Below are 20038 nucleotides of genomic sequence, written 5' to 3'. Positions count from 1 at the left end.
CCTTTTTACCTACAGGTTACTTGCACAAATCCCATGTCTTATTTTTCAGCAAAGAGTCCATTTCATCTTTCATTGCACACTCTCATTGAATCTTAGTATCCACCTGCACAGCTTCATCATAACTTTCAGGTTCACCAGCATCAGTAAGTAAAATAGAATACAAAGAGGGAGAAAACCTTTGTGGAGGTCTAATTTTCCTTGTTGACCATCTAACATTCACTGGTGTGTGTGGTATTTGTTGTTGCACATCATGAGGAATGGCTGGAACATCAGCTTTTGGAGTATCATCCAGCACTACATAATCATCTTCTTTCTTCTCATGTTGCTGGAATAGATCTTTGTACAACACTTTCTCATTGAATATGACATCTCGACTTCTAATAATTTTAAGATTTTCAAAATCCCAAAGCCTATAACCAAATTCATTAATGCCATATCCAAAAAAGACACATTTCTTTGATTTAGCTTCTAGCTTGGTTCTATTTTCAGAGTCTATATGAGCAAAAGCTTCACAACCGAAGGTCTTGAGAAAAGAATAACTCACCTTCTTACTAGTCCATGCTTCCTCTGGAATACCACAACCCAAAGGAGTAGAGGGACCTCTATTAATCAAATATACTACGGTATTGATAGCCTCTACCCACATGTGTAAGGGCAACCCAGCATGCAACCTCATACTCCTTGCACGCTCTGTTATAGTCCTATTCATGCGTTCAACCACTCCATTTTCCTGTGGAGTCCTTGGAATAGTTTTTTGTCTACGAATACCATTAGTGGAGCAATAATCTTCAAATTCATGACTGCAATACTCACCACCATTATCAGATCTGAGACATTTTAATTTCTTACCAGTCTCATTTTCAACCAAGCATTTCCATTTCTTAAAAGTTTGAAATACATCAGATTTTTGTCTAAGAAAATAAACCCATACTTTTCTAGTTGCATCATCAATAAATGTAACATAATAATGAGAGCCACCAAGGGAAGATACCTAGGCTGGTCCCCATACATCTGTATGCACAAGCTCTAATTTCTCCTTTTTGTTTTCCTTCCCTGTCTTTACAAAACTCACTCTCTTTTGTTTTCCATACACACAACTTTCACAAAAATCCATATTCACACATTTTAGACCTGGTAAAACTTTCCTTGAATGAAGTACTTTCATACCTTTCTCACTCATGTGCCCAAGTCTATTGTGCCACAACGCTGTATCAGAATCTACAGCAGCTATTTGTTCTCCCTGCTCAACTACAGTAATTGTTCTTGAATATTCATTTTTCTCTGAAACAATCAAAGTAGAAGGAACAATATAACCTGTACACAGATATAAGGTGCCTACTTTCACACCTTTTGCTACTACAAGGGAACCTTTTGAAACCTTCCAATTTTTATCATTAAAAGTAACTACACAACCCTCATCACCAAGTTGCCCTACTGAAATTAAATTTCTACTTAGTTTTGGAACATGTCTTACCTCATGTAGTAGCCAATGATTCCCATTCTGCAACTTAATCTTAATTTTTCCCTTTCCAACAATTTGACAGGGTTCATTATCCCCCAAATAAAAAAGCCCAAAATCCCCTTGGACATAATCAATGAAATAACCTCTATGAGGTGTAGCATGAAATGAAGCACCAGAATCTAAAACCCATGAATCATCAACACTCTCTAAAGACAGAAGCAAAGCATCCTCTTCGGATTTTTTACTTACCACATTTGCCTCCTTGTCTCCATCTGATTTATCTCCTTCATTTTTCTTTCGATTCCAGCAATCTTTCTTTTTGTGCCCTGGTTTCCCACAGTACCAACAATCATTTGGTCCTCTCGATTGAGACCTCCTCCCCTTTGACTTTCCTCTTGATTTCCCACGATTTTCAGAGTTACTTCCTCTTTCAGTTGTTCTGCCCCTGCTTTGTGCATTTAAAGCACTTCCTGATGTAGATCCACCTGAGGATTTTCTACGAGTTTCCTCACTTAAAATAACACCGATCACATCATCATATTTTAGGGTACTAGATCCAGGAATAGAGTTACTCACCGCCATTACCAAGCTATTCCAGCTTTCAGGCAAAGAACACAAAATCAAGAGAGCCCTAATTTCTTCATCAAAATTGATACCCACAGAAGATAATTGACTAGTAATAGTATTAAACTCATTTAAATGATCTACAACAGATCCACCTTCTGCCATTTTCATATTAAATAAACGCTTCATGAGAAATACCTTATTTGAAGCGGAGGGCTTTTCATACAGTGTCGCTAGGGTTTTCATCAAATCTTCTGTCGTCTTTGCTTTTGTAATATTAAATGCCACCGATGGTGCCAAGCATAACTGAATGCTTCCGAGTGCCTTTCTGTCCAAAAGATCCCATTCAGCCTCTGACATAGTTCCCTGATTCTTGGCTTTTCCTTCCAACGGCTTCCATAAATCCTTATGATATAAATAGTCTTCCATTTGCATCTTCCATAACTGAAAGTTCTGCCCATTAAACCTGTCAACCCTCAACTTACCCTCATCTGCCATCGCTCCCACTCAACTGTGAGACTCCCACTTAACCGTGAGACTTTCCTATAGAGGATAACTGAAAGACAACCTTGCTCTGATACCACTTGTTAGGATAAACCATAGACAGAAATAAAAACTACATGCAAATATAACCAATAACAGAAAATAATAGAACACACAGAAATGAACACAAGGCACCAAGATTTAACGTGGTTCACCCAATCCCTGGGCTACGTCCACCAAACAGCAAGTCCGATCTTATTACAATCTAGTGATTACAACTTGATTACAATCTGTAATCCCTTACAGCTCAATACCGCCGCAAGAACCAATTTTGTATCACAACATTATGAAAAATACCCAACCCTAAGCCCTTTTATACAAGTATTAAACCGCTTTAGGGTTATAACATGTCGGCCATAATATGTCGGTTACCATGTCGGCTACTGCCCAAAGAAATTTTTTCAACCCCACTATTTATGAAGTATGTACAGTACTTTCCTGATCAGTCACCACAATCTAACACCACCTCCTAAAAATTTCACTCAACATTGTGGTTTCTTGGGTCTAGCTAACTTCTATCGCATATTTGTAATTGGTTTTTCACATTTATCATGTCCTCTTAATCAATCACTCAAGGGTGGAGCACAAGAAAAAATTTGGTGGACAGAGGAAAAGCAAAAATATTTGAGGAATTAAAACTAATATTATGTTTAGCTCCAATATCAGTCCTTCAAGACTTGCAACAATCATTAGAAATAGAAATAGATGCATTAGATTATGCTCTGGACACTGTACTCATGCAATGTGGGCACCCCATTGCATATCATAGTGAGACATTTTTTGATATAGTTTGAAGGTACCCCACATATGACAAGGAGTTGTATACCATTGTTCATGCCTTTAAATAGTGGAAGCACTATATCTTGGGAAAGGAAACTGTGATACATACAGATCATAAACCTCTTCAATTCTTGTAAACACAAGGGAAGTTGCAAAATGATAGGAATCATAGGTGGTTATCTTATTTGGAAAAAAATCACTTCCTACATCATAAAAAGGGAAGTAGTAGTAAATTAGTAGACTATTTGAGTAGGCCTCCAATCATAGGATGGACAATGGTGTTGGATTCCTATGGCCATCAAACAGAAACTTGGGCTCAACTATATGGTGATGATCCTAGTTTTTGTGACATTTATAATGCAGTCTTAGAAGGGAAGAATGTTCTTGAATTTTATATACATGATGGGTTACTTTTCCATATTGGTCACATATGCTTCCACAATGAAGAAAGAAAGAAACTGATATGGGAAGCACACTATAGCCAGGTGGCAAGACATTTTAGTATTGGCAAGACTATTGCAATTCTCCAAAAGTATTTCTATTGGCCAAAAATGAAACATGATATCATTTTATATATAAAATCCTATGTTGCATGTGCAATTGCAAAGCCTTTTAATTCATAATTCGGGACTCTATCTACCATTACCTATCCCTGATAAATCATGGCATTATATTTTGATGGATTTTATATCTGGGATTCCAAGTAGCGGAAGTGGAAATGATTGTATAGATGTGGTGGTAGATAGATTTTCTAAAATAGATATCATGGTGGCTTGTGAAAAAATGATTTTAGCAGAGAAGACTACGAAGCTATTTTTTGAACATGTTTGGGTTGCCAAAAAGTATTATTTCTGATAGGGATAACAGGCTACTTAGTAATTTTTGGTCTTCACTATGGGCTAGAATGGATACAAAGTTCACAAAGTCTACAACATTTCATACTCAAATAGATGACCAAATAGAGGTATTCAATAGAATGATTATCCATATCTTTGAATGTACCACTCCAAACACCCACATACATGGGATGAGAGCTTTCCTTATGTGCAACATAGCTACAACCATGTACTCCACACTACTATAGGACACAGTCCATTTGAGGTTTGTCTTGGGTATCAACCATTTGCACCTATAGATGTAGCACTACCTATCTTGAAATGTAGTCAGCCACTAAATACTTAAAAGGAGGCAGATAAAGCAAGAAATTTTATTGAAAAGATCAAATAGGTACAACAACAAGTTCATGATATTTTAGAGTAGAGCAATAAGAAGTATAAGGAAAGACACAATCAGCATAGAAATCCCCATCATTTCCAAATTGGTGACAAGGTATGGCTACATCTTTAGAAGGAGTTCCTCTAAGGACCTAATAGAAAGATTTTTCCTATTTAGTATGGTTCATATAACATTAAGAAACAAGTTAGTGAGAATGCTTTTGAACTTGATTTGCCACAGCTTTTGGGATTACGTCTAGTTTTTAATGTGGAATTGTTGCAACTTTATTTTCCTCCATTATTGGACATCTCTCAAGATGTTGAACATATTTATGTTATAGAATTGAATCCATCCACTATAACTCCATTATAGTGTGATCATGTCATTGAAGTCATGCTAAAATATTTGAGAAATCAAAAAATTCCTCTATATAGGGTGGTTCGAGTTGGTCAATTCTCTCATTAGGGCAAGTGGTTTATTAAGGAATATATTGGAGCACAATTCCCTCATCTATTATAGAGGATTGATGCAATGGGGCCCTTTACCTCTTAAGGGGGGAGGAATGATCCAGCTTATATAGAAGATCAAATGTTTGAATTTTTTTTTTCATATTTAAAAAAAAATTCTAGGCCTTTTTAATTGGCTTTTTCGAATGTCTTCTGCTCAAAATTTTAAGTTGAAACTTTCATCGGTCCCTAAAACTAGGTAGCCAAAAGCTTGTTGTTTTAGAGAGTAAAATTACAATTTTTTTTCTTCTTTCTAACAGTGTAAGTAGTTTTGGATTCTAAGCTTTAGGTTAAAAATTATGACCCAAGCTGGGGTAATTAAACACCTAGTTTTGAATAGTTTTAGTTAAATATTGTTATTTTTATTATATCCACATATACTTTTTAAATTCATGGCTATGGTGACTTTTGATGTTACTTCATTTTATATTCTTACATTTTTTATTAATATGATGGCTTTTGGTCTGCATACAACTCTTTCAAGTTTTTGCAAGTTTTTCTAGAAATTGCACATTGATATCACAGGTGCTTGATTCTCACCAGATATTGTGTTTCATCCCATTTCTTAAAATTAGACCACCATCTTCAAACCTTCTACTAAGACTACAAATCTTAGGTACACCAACTCTTTCTTCACAAAACTGCACTTTTTTAGGTTTATCAACAAATTTTCTTCCCTTATCTTATCAAACTCCTTTTGGATATGAATCAAATGCTCTTCAAATGTCTTACTAAAGATCAAAATATCATCGAGGTAAAAAATGAAAAACTTATCTAGAAACTCCTTTAGTACCTCATTCACAAACTGCATGAAAGTTCTTGGTGCATTGGTTAGCCCAAACGTCTTGAATAACCACTCATATAGTTCTTCACATGTCTTGAAAGAAGTCTTCCACTCATCACCTTCTCTAACATGAATCTGATGGTATCCACTCTTCAGATCTATCTTTGTGAAATACTTAGCCGCACTCAAATAGTCCATAATATCACCCATCCTTGGAAATTAGAAATTTGTACTTCATTGTGATCTTGTTAATAGCATGAGAATTTATGCACATCCTCCATTCTCCATTCTTCTTTGGTGCTAATACTACTGGTACAACACATGGAATCAAACTATCTTGAATTAACCCCTTCTGCAACAATTCATGAACTTGTCTTTTCAACTCTTCACTTTCTACTGGTGTCCTTTCATGCACTACCTTGTTTGGAAAACTAAGTCTTGGAATTAAATCCATCTAGTGATTGATCTTCCTTATTGGGGGCAATCCATTAGGTACATTAAATAATATCAGAAAACTCTCCCAACATATCTGCAACTTCTGCAAATACCTCCTCTACTTCTTTACCATCTTTTGAAATTATAGAAAAACACATATTCTTCTGCTTCATACCTTTGAATACTCTTTTCCATAAATAAAACATATTCTAGCAGCACTACATACCTTTTATTCTTTCTCCTTCAATGGCTTCAACTTATGTTTCACTCCATCCTTGGTCAAAGTGTAGGTATTTACTTGCCCATCACGTACAAAATTCTTGTCAAACTATCATGACCTATCCAACAACATATGCCATATGTCCATAGGTATGATATCACATAGTACCTCATTCTAGTAGCTTCTGATCTTGAAATACATTGAACATTGCTCACTGACCATGACCTTGTGGTCATCTTGCACCCAAGCAATATGGTATGCACGCGGGTATTTATGTCTCATTAGCTTCAACTTTGTGACCATTGTTTCTAAGACCAAATTTTTAGTACTTCTACCATCAGTGATCACATCATAACATTTATCTTCACATTCACACTTGGTGTGAAACAAACTCTTTCTTTGATCAGGTTCATTCTCACCACTCAGCAGGACTCTTCTATTAACTAGGACTTCTCCTCTTTCAACATCTTCAAAATGTGATGATTTGGCATCTTCATCAACACGTGCAACTCTAACCTAACCTTTAGTTCTTCAATCTATCCTTCCTTGGCATGGGGAACATTCAAATGCTCTATGTCCTTCTTCACAATGAAAGCATTTCCCAAAAAAGCCTCCTCTTCTAGATCCTTATCCTTTGGCTCTTTCTCTTTGATCTCTATTGTTATGATCATAGAAAATATTGGAATTGTTTACCCTCTAGTTATGACTACTACTTCCAACCTCATCCTTGTTCTTCTGATCATCATTTTGGCCTCCATAAAATCATCCATCGAATCTTCCACCGCGACCTCTTCCACTATTCTTTTTATCAAACTTTTTGCTTAGTTTTTCCTCAACTCTTAGGGAAAACTGATATGCCTCCTCAATATTGTTCATTCAAACCAAAATCAAATTGTCCTTAATGCTTGGGCTTAACCCATTAAGATAATGGTCCACTTTCTCCTTATTAGCTTCTGCATGGTTGGTTCTAATGAGAACTTAGTAAGACTGTTCGATATAATCTTGAACAATTTTTCTTGCTTTCTTCAACTCTTGCATTTTCTTAAATAGATCAAGCTCATAATTCATGGGAATGAACTATCACTTCATTTTAGCTACCATTTGATTCCATCTGGTGATATTGTCATTGTCTTTTATTTCAATGCATCTGGATCTCCTGCCACTAGATCTTTGCATGACCCTTCAGTTTGGCCTTCTCAAACTTGACCGTAGTCAAATCTTCAATATCTTCATATTCAAAGTACTCTTCTAGTTTATTGATCCTATTAATCAATTCCTTTGGGTTGAGATTTCCCAAAATGTGGGAACATCAAACTTAGTTGTTTTTCTAGTACTCAAAATTGCCTTAAAAAGCTTCACCTCCTCTGGGTTAAGAACTTCTTCTACTACATCTAGGTCTATGTTTCCTTCTTCTTCTCTTTCACGCTTTTATCATCTCCTATGACAAAATTCTTTCCTACCCCCATTTGTTCTTGTATTGCTTGCATTTTCCGCTAGAGGGTTCTAAAATCCTTAGGTGTAACACCTTTGACTTTTCCACCACACTCTTCATGGAGGCATTTTTGTGCTTCTGCTAAAACCCTTAATACCATAAACACATAACAAAAACAAAGAAACAATAGTAATTACGAGACGAAAATAGGGGCTTCTTATTATTGTTGCAAATGTAGAATTACATAATTCACAATTACAATATGCTAACCCACATGGGTGCCTTCATTATAGTAATCTACAAGAGAAGTTGTGAACTATCACCCAGAGTTGTCCTATGTGGGGCCCATTTTCCATTGCACCAAAAGCCATGACTATTAGTGAACATGGAACACCACATAATTAACCACCTATGGGCAGGGGAGCGCATCGCATCACCCAACAATCTCCCCCTCGAAGCGTTTACTAGGTGCTTACGCAGGTCGGGAAGGCACTGGGGAGATTTGAACCCATGACCAAGCCAAAACTAGGCTCTGATACCAATCGTGGGGACCATTTGTTGTTGTACCAAAAGCCATGACTATTAGTGAACATGGAACACCACATAATTAACCACCTGTGGGCAGGGGAGCACGTCGCATCACCCAACATCCTAGACAATGTTCAAGCATTTCTTAAATAGGTAGTTTTATGTCACCTAGGAAGGTTCTAGAAATTCAAACTTAATACCTAGGGCTGACAAACTCTAAAAATACATATAATGTTGGCCAAGTACATTTTTGACATTTATTTTGGATGTTTTGGTCAGCCAAACTTTGGAAGACCATAACTCTCAAACCCTTGCTCCTATTTGCTATTATAACCACTTTTAAAAAACCCTAGCTCCTTATCTACAGGTCCAATATTGAGAAAGTTCCCATTCGTGGATTTTTCAGACCTCATCTAGGTACTTTAAGGCCTCCAATGGTGAGCCTAAAGTTTATATACCAAAATTGCAAACCAAAAATCCTCAATAAATCCATGAATACACATGATGTGGCACTAAGCTTCAACTGGTAGGATAATATATCCAAGATGAATATCCACCTCTAAAATTAGGGCATTCAAAGCTCGTATGAAAAACTTACTAAGTTCCTAGAAATAGTAACCCCCTATCTACAAGTCCTTATTAAAATGGAAAAGGCCAAAAATAATAATATTTTTAGGTGATGCAAGATTACCCTCACACTCAGGATGCTCCTGCATCAATTAGACTATCCAAGCTTAGGTCATTACCAAAAGTACATCTTGATTTATGTATTGTAGAAACTCTAATATCATAAATAGGAAGTAGGTTTCTTAGTACCTTGTAGATCATATTTTCATCACTAATTTTTCCTTTAGCTCCTCTAATTGCATTCACCACTTCTTTGATTTAGCCATACTATTATGCAATTTTTTCACCTTCTTTCATCTTCATATAATTAAACTTGCCTCTCAATCTTTCTGACTAAGCTCTTAGTTCATTCTCATCTCCACAATTTGTCCAACATTTTCTTTATATTAGTGCATGATAGATGCAATCTCTAACATTGCATGACTGTGTTCTTGTTTCTCCTTTATTTATTGTGTTGTCATAGGTACTGGTACTACTATGTAATTATGCTCTAGGTAGTATAATTTTGAATCTCTAATTACAACAAGGTGTAGTTTCATCAAACTTTTCCATGCAGGGAAGTTCTCCTTGTTCAACTTAGATACCTCTTTTCTGAATATCTTGATATTTAGCTTTAAGTCCCTTCAGACTTTCCTTACAAGCACCACAAGCTCTGATACCAATTGTTAAAATGACTTTAGAATAACTAAGAGGGTTAGGGGTGGGGGCTAGGGGGTTATCAGTTATCCTTAGGTCTAGAGGTTCGAAATAAACTTTTAACCACTTTTAACAACTCATATTTATTCATTAGTCCACTAGGTCTCTATATCAACTTAACAGTAACATAAAATTTGAGTTCACTATCCCAATAGTATCCCACTTGCATAATGTAAAGCAATAAGCAATAAAACACATCAAATAACATTCACACAACTATAATGCCAGGATTTGACATGGAAACTCCATTTAGAAAAAAACCTCTAGTAACATGCTACCAATTTTTCACTCTTCTAAAGTGAGCTCAGTTAAGAACCAACTCTGTTAAAGGTTACAATACACACTATTGGGTGTGACCTTACTAAAGGATTTAATCATCCTATTAAGAGTGTCTTGGTTAAGGGGCTTAGGAACATCTCATTAGAATGTCATCTTGATTAAAGGATTTACAAATAACTATTAGGTCAAACTTGATTAAATGATTTCAACTAATACAATGGTTAGAAAGTAACAACATGTTGATCTAATAAATAAAACTCACTTTGAAAATAAAACTCATAGTATAGCTTGTCTACTGATCCACTAACTGGCCTTCATTTTTATCTCTATCATTGATTTACTTGGAAACCCTTCAAGTAATCACACTTCACCTCTTCTTGGCTCTTCACAACCTTCTACTCAAGTTTTCCAAACAACTAAATAAATAACTTCTCTAACCTCTTTAGGTTATCCATATGCCTCCTTAAATAGGTATCTTTGATATTTTTCCACTTAAACATCACCATAGGTTAGATTCATTGAATCCTTCCAGTATTTTGTTTCCTCACTCTCCTTCTAAATACTTCTCAACAATTCTCTTTGAATCCATTCCTAGAAATTCTCAAACACTTTTTCATGCATTAAATGCTCCATCTTATAAAGACTTATTCTTCACATGCTTTAACCAATCCAAAAATTCAACTATGTTGGTTGGGAAATTGGATTCCTTCACAAACTATCAAATGCTGACACTCGATCAATACTATTTTCCTCAATCTCATTCATCACTAGAAAACTTGGTCAATACAAAATGTCTTGCTCGACATACTCTAACTTCACTCGCTTTGACTCTTACTATATTTAGTCTTTACTAATATTGGATCCACATTATATTTTCTTAGCTTCTATTACTCACTCAGTCAACACTAGCACAACTTAGCTTCAACTATAAATTCCTTAATCTTCTACTCTATTGCTTAGTTTAGCCTATGCATTTGGTCTTTCATTGATCATCTCTACTAGGCTTCAATTTAACTATCTTCTCCACTTAGTGTAATGATTAAACAACACATTATCTTGCCAATGTGCCAACTAATCAAGTGCCCATTGTAGTTTCACATAGCTTAATATTTCCATTAGGTCTTCTTGTTATCTCTTCTTTTCAAATCCTCTTCATCAATCAAATGGCATGCCACTCTACTTAGGTAGAAACTGTCTCACCAATAAGGTTTGACATCAATGACAACATAACTTCGAATTGTAGTTTCCACTAGAGAAGAGTTCCATAACAATATAAGAATAGTCTTTGTTTCATGTTTGATCATCAATATACATAGATTTTAATGTTTACAAAACACCATGTTAACTATTAATAGAATACCTCAAAAAAATGTAGTTTCATGGAATAGTATGATTGCAAGATATGGACAATAGGGATTATTAGAAAGGTTTTAAGAACCTTAAGGAAATATGGTCGGAAGGTGTAAAGATAGACTTGACAACCTTTTCAAACATCCTTCATATGCTAGAGTGGGAGTTGTGGACCATGTTATGGACATCCATAAAAGCATAATAGATAGAGGGACTTTTTCCCCAGATGTTGTGATAGAAAATACCCTAGTTTACATGATAAAAAAATCATATGAATACACAAGGATTATGAATTATTTGAGAGAATTCCTCAAAGAGATGTCATTTTATGGAATGCAATGATTGCAGGTTATTCACAAATTAGAGTAGTTGATAAGGATTTAGAAACTTCCAAACAAATATAATTGACAAGTGTAAAGAAAAATCACACAACCTTTTCACAAATCCTCCTTTCATGTGTTAAAATGGGTTCATTGGAATAGGGTATTGACATCCATAAAAAATATGTTAGAGTAAATAGTTCTTTTCTATTTCACTCTTCTATTAAGTTTATTTAGGTGAACTCATAAATTAGGAGGAATTATATGTTTTGGATATTATTAATAGGAGGATATTGTTGAGTCATCCCTTTGACTCCAACTACTCCTAAAATATCACATGTGGTTGATTCCAATTTGGACACCACCCTTCTAGAGTGTAGGTGGATGGTAGGTGGTTGATTTCATCAAGAGTCTACTTCCTCCAAGTTGAGACAATTGGCTCAATCTTATCCAAGTTTCCTCCCAGTTCATGCCTATATAAACATGCTAGCTCTTTGCATTTCATGTCTTAGATATATATCAAATATATTATATAACACATTAAGAAATATTTATGCTATTATGCCTCTAAGCATTTACATTAGAAATTAGTCTCATATAATTATTATGTCAATTTCATTTCACGTTGTTTTATCTAGCTATTTCATTAGATTCTGTTTTATATATTTGTTTTCATAAATTCTAACATGGTATCAGAGCACTTATTGAAAGATTAGATTATTTATAGTGGTTTTGGAAAATCTTGTATGCTCTTCTCTTGCGTTTTTATATGAAATGGAGAATCAAAAAGGATTTATGAAGACCCATTAATCTTTTTTGCATATATATTATTTTTCTTGATCTAGTGATTGCAACACTTTGAAGCATTTAGATCTTGAGGACAACATTCAAGTAGAGATTTTTTCTATCAGTAGGGTCAACCTTCTTGTGGAATCCACCTACCAATAGTGTCCTTCATCAAGAAGGGCCCACACCAAATAATGTCCACATCCAGCGGATCCCACTTCTAGCGGGGCCCACACAAAAGATCCTACACTAATTGAGGTCCACATTTAGTGGGGCCCACATCAAGTAGAGGCCACCTCTAGCTAGCCTATATTAAGTGAGGCCCACCTCTAGTGGGGTTCTCATATAGTTCGTAATGATAGTCCTTGTACAATTTTCAATTTTGCAAGTTCTAAGGAATTGTTCGAGCTCATAAGGACACTTTTTTAGGTTTTGATTTTTTTAAGTGCATGATTTTTTTCTACTTCTCAGCTTTGATATCAATTTTGAGATATTATGAGTATACATAGTACTTTAAGAATTTGGTTGAAATTGGCCTAATTTGGCACTTGTACTCTATTAGATCCTTGAGTGATCTAGTTTCCTAATTGTATGAGTCTCTTACTAATTCATATGTAAAATTGTAATTATCAAAATTAGCAGTCCACTTTGGTCCATTTTGGCAAGTGAAAATTCTACATGCACTAAATTATAAAGTGCAAAAATATTATGTCTTGTGGGGTGATTTTGTTAGCATGAATGCTGATGATATTACATTTTGGGGTGTATCCTAAATATTGAAGAGCATTGACATGTTGCATTCATGATTGTATTTGTCATTAATGTCAACTTATCATGGTTTCTATAAATACTGGTTGAGTACTGGATATAGATTTTAATGGTGAAAACAATGGCTTAATTGTCTAGAGATGTGTAGTTATGGACATATTCAATACAGTGTCCTGATGATGTGGTCGAGTGCATAGAGTTTGAGTCAAAGACATGAAAAATTTGTACCTGATTTATAGAGAGAAGTTCAGAGACAAAGTATTGGGAAAGTAGTTCCTGAATTTTTTTGCTAGATTACATCTAAGATGTAGTAAGAAGATGCATAGTTAGACAATGATAGAGGAAAGTCAACTGATGATGTCAGTGAGTGTGCAAGCCCTAGTATCATATGTGTGAAGTTTTGTATACACTGTGATCCAACAGTGATCTTGTAATTGTAAATTAATTATCTTATTATAATTAATTGGGAAAGCCTCAAGGCCGACTCAAGAAATTATTTTAAAGATATGGTATAAAGGAAATATGTTTTCCTTGTTTGTAAAGAAGTATCCATTATTGTATGAAGTGCAAAGTGTGAAGTACAAAGTGCAAAGTGTGAAGTGCGAAAAGGAGCAGAGTGCTTACTAAATGTGTGCAAGTGATTCAAGGGATTATTGGATGCAAGCTTTTTGATTTGGTTACAAGATCAGAAGGAGAAAAAGTTTAGTTGACAGGATAGAGAAAGAGGAAGGAATAGTACAATACAATTCTATTATTTAGCAAGGAATAATACATAGATCATTTGGATAGTGAGTTCATTGGTCTTTCCCTTGATTTTTTTTGGGTAGCGGGTCTAGCTGTCTTCCATAACTCCTAATAGGGATGGCACAACTCCTAACAGGGTTGTAATCTCCTAATAGAGATTCAAAGTCTTCTAACAGGGACTCATATGTATTGAATGTATTCATAGACTCCTAACATGGTCCATCCTCTAACAAGGAACATTTATATTAGTACATCATCTTGTGGAAACCATCCCCACTAGGGTTTTCCTTTTGATCAAGGGTTTCCCTAGTTAACATATCTGGTGTTATTGTGTATGAGTATCTTGTTATGGTTTTAGTTTATATTACTCATATGGTTAAGTTTGTTTAAGGTTGATAATTGTGATAATAGTTGGATAACTGATTCACCCCCCCTCTCAGTTATATCTGTAGACCATATATTATAATAATTGGTATCAAAGCATCAAGTGCTCAAAGGATAAGCTTAACATATTTGTGAGATCAATGATGAATATTTTTAGAAATGATAGTCCTAGATTTGATGGGGCCAATTATGATAGTTGGAAGGAGAAGATGAAGACTCAACTATTTTACATGGGTCTGGGATATTAGATCTTGACAAAGAGTAAGAAGAAAATCATTGAAGAAGAAAAGCTTGAAGGATGCAATGAAGAAGAAAGAGATCTATTCATATGTAACATGAGAGCCAAAGAAGATTTACTAACAACTCTTCTAGAGAATGAATACAGTCAGGTAAAGTCACTTGAAACATCTTATGAAATTTGGAAAGCATTACTTTTGAAGGTGATTTACATGCAAAGAGAATGATATTAAAGAATTGGATATGTGCATTTCAAAATGCTAAAATGATAGAATATGAATCTATAAGAAGTTATATTGGTATAGCATCACAAATTATTGCAAGAATTCAGTCTCATGGTGGAACCAAGGAAGAAGATGAAGTTATATGAAAGATCTTGAAAAGTTTGACACCACCATTCAAGCAAGTAGCTCATATGATTCAAATAATAATTCCCTACACTAAGGAAATATTGCTTGGAAGATTAGAATCAATAGAAGTAGACCTAGGATAGTTTGGAGATCTAGCAAGAGTCAAAACAACTTTTAGTGCCCTATACATTTGACCTAATCTGACAAGGAGTGCAAGCACACATGGAGATTTTGTTGGTAGCAGTAGATCTGATGAAGACAAGAAGATAGAGCAAGGAATAGCCCTTCTTGTGAGAAGAGAAAAAGATGGCAAGAAAATCTTTAAATGTTTGACTTGTGATGGATTTGGTCATTATGCATCTAAATGTCCTAAAAAAGAGAAAAAGTACAAGGGAAAGTTTAAAAGAGATAGAGATAGAGATAGTTTATATGCGAATGAAGATGAAGAATTTGATGAGAAAGGTCAAAGTGAAAGTGATGATGAATTGGGATTTATGGCTATTAGATTGTAGATATATTTATGAAGCCTTTATCTAAAGATAATTTTGAGTACTTGAGAGGTATGCTTGGGGCTATGCCCTTGCCTACTTCTAAGTAGGTGATACAAAAAGTGCATCAGTCAAATGGTACATAACACTATATTTAACCTTGATTGAATGCTAGTGTTTCCTATATAGGGGAGTATCTTGATGATTTGATTCACTAAGGACTCTTAGTATTTGATATTGAATAGTGTCTTTAGATACTCAAGCTGGTTGAAGACTTGGTACAATATTTTAGCAATTGGTATTTATCAATTGGTATGAAGTAACATTGAGATTGAGGTCCTTGACATTAATGTCAATGGGGGAGATTATGCATGAAAAACAACACTTCTCCTAAGGTGTAGGGGAGAGTATCTCCTAAGGCATGGGGGAGAGATATATCTTTAGAGAGATTTAGAAAGATTCATGAAAGGAAGCATGCATATGCATATGATGTATTGTGAATTATTTAGTGCGAAGTAAAAAATTGGTGTCTAAAAAGTAGGAGTATGCACCTATTGTTTTGAGATTCTTTTTAGCATGTCAAAAACTGATGCTAGTCAGCAGTTTCAACAAAACACTATTTGGTATTCTTGGATCTTAGATGTTTTTTTCATCTATGTTGCCATTAATGCTAAAGAGGGAGATTTTTAGCATGAATTCCAATGATACTACATTTGGGGAGTATCCTAAGCATTGGAGAGCGTTAACATGTTGCATTCATGACTTTCTCATTGATGTCAACTTAGCATGGTTTCTGTAAAGACTGGTTGAGTAGAAGACATAGATCTTAATGGTACAGGAAATGATTTGACTTTTTGGTGATGTGCAGTTATGGACATCTTCCATACAGTTTCCTGATGACATGGTCGAGTGCATAGAGTCTGAGTCGAAGATGTATGGAAGTTGTACCTAATTTGTAGAGAGTAGTTTAGAATAAAAGTATTGGGAAAGTAGTTGCTAATGTTTATTTTCTAGATTACATCTAAGATGTAGTAAGAAGATGTATGGTTAGGCAATGACAGAGGATGGTTAGTTGATGACATCAACAAGGGCACAAGCCCTAGTATCACACGTGTGAATTTTTTTATAGACTATGAGCCAACAATGCTATTGTAATTATAATTAATTAATTATCTTATTATGATTAATTGGAAAAGCCTCAAGGCCAACTCAAGGAATTATTTTGAAGATATGGTATAATGGAAAGATGTTTTCCTTGTCGGTAAAGAAGTATCCATTATTGTATGAAGTATGAAGTGCGAAAAGGAGTAGAGTGCTTACTAAATGTGTGTAAGTGATTCAAGGGATTATTGGATATAAGATTTTTTATTTGGTTACAAGATCAGAAGGAGAAGAAATCTGATTGAAAGGATAGAGAAAGAGGAAGGAAAAATACAATACAATTCTATTATTTTGCATGAGTTAATTGGTCTTGCCCTTGAAGGTGTTTGGACAATGGATCTAGCTATCCTCCACAAACTCCTAATAGGGATGGCACAACTCCTAATAGGGTTGGAATCTCCTAATAGGGATTCAGAGTCTTCTAATAGGGACTCATATGTATTGAATGTATTCATAGACTCCTAATAGGGTCCATCCTCTAACAAGGAACATTTATATTAGTACATCATCATGTGGGTACCATCCCCACCAGGGTTTTCCCTCTGATCAAGGCTTTCCCTAGTTAACATATCTGGAATTATCATATATGAGTATCTTGTTGTGGTTTCAATTTATATTACTCATATGGTTAAGTTTTTTTAAGGTTGATAATTATGATAATAGTTGGATAACTGATTCACCCCACCCTTCTCAGTTATATCAATGGACTATATATTCTAACATATTTATGATCTAGTAAATTTGGGAGGGTGATGTTGTGTTGTTAGGGTTTTATTGGTCCTTTCTTGTAGTATAAATGGGAAAATCATAAATTGAACTCTTAGTTCTATATAATTATGAATCATGGAAAAAATCAGTATGGCATTATCTAAAGGAAAAAGGTTGCATAGGATATGTAAATGAAACTATTATTGCACCTATAGATGTTAATGTTCATCAAGCATGGGAGATCAATCATGAGAAATATCTTGGCTACATTTGTTCATTAGTCTCTTTTGATTTACAATTTCATTTGGAATCAATCAAGACACCTAAAGAGGCTTGGGATACTCTTAAAAAATTGTTTGGGAAAATTGACAAGATTAAGGGTATCAAATCGATAATGATTTGATGAATCTTGATCCAAAAAGTTTCAACAACATTCAAAACTATTAGAATACTTTAGAATAACTGAGAGGCAGGGGTGAGGGTGTGAATCAATTATCCATGTATAAATAAAACTTTTCACAACTTAGTGAACCCATAAAACATTCATACCCATGCATGCATCCATAAGATTATACAATCACTAAAACTTGTATGTTACTATCAAATCACCTTGCAAAAATGTAAAGCATGAAACATAATAGATTCATCAACACACTTGACACACTGATTTATGTGGAAACCCAATTTGGGAAAAACCACTAGTAACATGCTACTCTTTTTCACTCTTCTGAAGTGATGCCTTGTGAAAGGCCAACCCTGTTAAAGGTTACAATACACACTGTTAAATGTGACCCAGTGAAGGGATTTAATTCACCCTATTAAAAGTGAGCCTTGTTAGAGGACTTTGGGCCATTTGCTTAGAATTCCACTCGGTTAAAGGATTTACAAATGATTTTTAGGTCAACCTTAATCCAAAGGATTTACCCTAGATTGATACAATTATTAGAGAGCAATAGTAGAGCTTTGATTTGATACAACTTACAACTTCTCTTATAGATTTCAAATCTCTTATTCAGTCCTCAATTCTACTTGGCATTCATACATTATAGCTCTGATAGCTTGTTCACCCTTCAAGCATTCATCTCCTTAAACATTCTTGCTTAACATGCCATTGCAAATTCTCCTCTTAGGTCACTTGATGAAGCAAAACCCTTAACTCCTTCTTTTCCATAGGTTCTCACTCATGACAACTTTTTCTTCATGACCAAAAATTTCTATAAATAGGAAATTAGGATATTTTCCCACTCATTTTCATTGTCAAAATTAGGGTTTGGATGGATTAGGTAGGATACAATGTATCTACCCCATATCTTGTATCTCTTCTAGAAATTTCTCCTAGAATCCATTTGAATTTGCCTAAAAAATGGTTTACATCAAGTTTTGTGCCACCAACTCATCAACCTTATCTTTCTCTTGGTTCACAAGTTTCAAGAAAATAAATTTGTCAGCTTAGATTTGGTGAATCTTTGATCTTTAACATAATGCAATAGCTCAACATTATCAACCTTCTGATGCTCGGCACATACTATGTTGCTCGACATCAACTATAAAATCACTTAGCATCAACTCAAGTTTACTAATGCTCGACATCAACTAAACTTTACTTGACATCAATTGTCTTGCTCAACATCCACTACAATTTTCTCTTACTCAACTCAAACTAACTTTCTACTTGACTTGCATTGACTTTTCTTGGCACCTACTATCCACTTGGTCAAGCTTGGTAGAAAAACTTTGTGAAACTTGTTCTTCTAAACTTTCTTAGTGTATCCAACATTTGTAACCTTAAGTAGATTATCAATATATCATGTCATTACTATCTTAACTAAACCTTGCACTTCATTACATAATCATAACTCAAACCTTTCCTCTAGGTGCTTTTGTTATGTCTTATTGATCGAATCCTCTTAATCAATCAACTAAGTGATAGTACTTGAATTTTATAAGTAGTTGTCTTACCAAAAAATTGAAGGTTTGAGATCAGTGACAAAACAATGATAGAAACACATATTCTTCCTCAACAATCTCCCTCTTTCAATAATCTCTCTTAATAATAATTTTTTCAATCAGATTTCAACAAAGACTACATCTCCAAGATTAAATAATTAAGAACACAACTAAAGGAATGTAGGATAATTAAGGAAGATACACAATTGATTATCAATGTGTTATCCAAGCTTGGTCCTGAGTACTTTTTATTTGTTTCTACCTTTCATACCAATCGGGTTTCTATGGGAGATACATATATTGATCCTACTTTTGATTCATTTTCACTTCTAATCCAAGAGGAAGTGAAGCTAATTCAAATGGATATCATCAAGACATCCAAGTTATGAGCATTAATTTCTAGTGGGCCTAAGGTACAAAAGGAAGTAGAGAATCCTTAACAAAAACAAAAGAATAAACATAACAAGTCACAGAGAAATTTGGATCTTCTACGGAATCATCTAAAAAGGAAAAATCTACTTGTGCATATAGTAAGAAGAATGGACATAAAGAACATCATTTCTACAAGAAGGACATTGATGAACTCAAGAATATTATTAAGAAAAATCAAATAAATCTACCTTTAAGAATGACCACTTCATCATCTTCTTCTCATTCCAATGTTGCCAAAGGAAAGAATAACAAGGCGAAAGTTCAAGCCTTAATATGTACTTCAAGTTATGAT

The sequence above is a fragment of the Cupressus sempervirens genome, chromosome 6 (genome assembly GCF_028749045.1).
Source record: "Cupressus sempervirens isolate cs-2001-9-10 chromosome 6, ASM2874904v1, whole genome shotgun sequence".
NCBI lineage: Eukaryota > Viridiplantae > Streptophyta > Pinopsida > Cupressales > Cupressaceae > Cupressus > Cupressus sempervirens.
Note: the sequence above shows the minus strand (reverse complement) of the source record.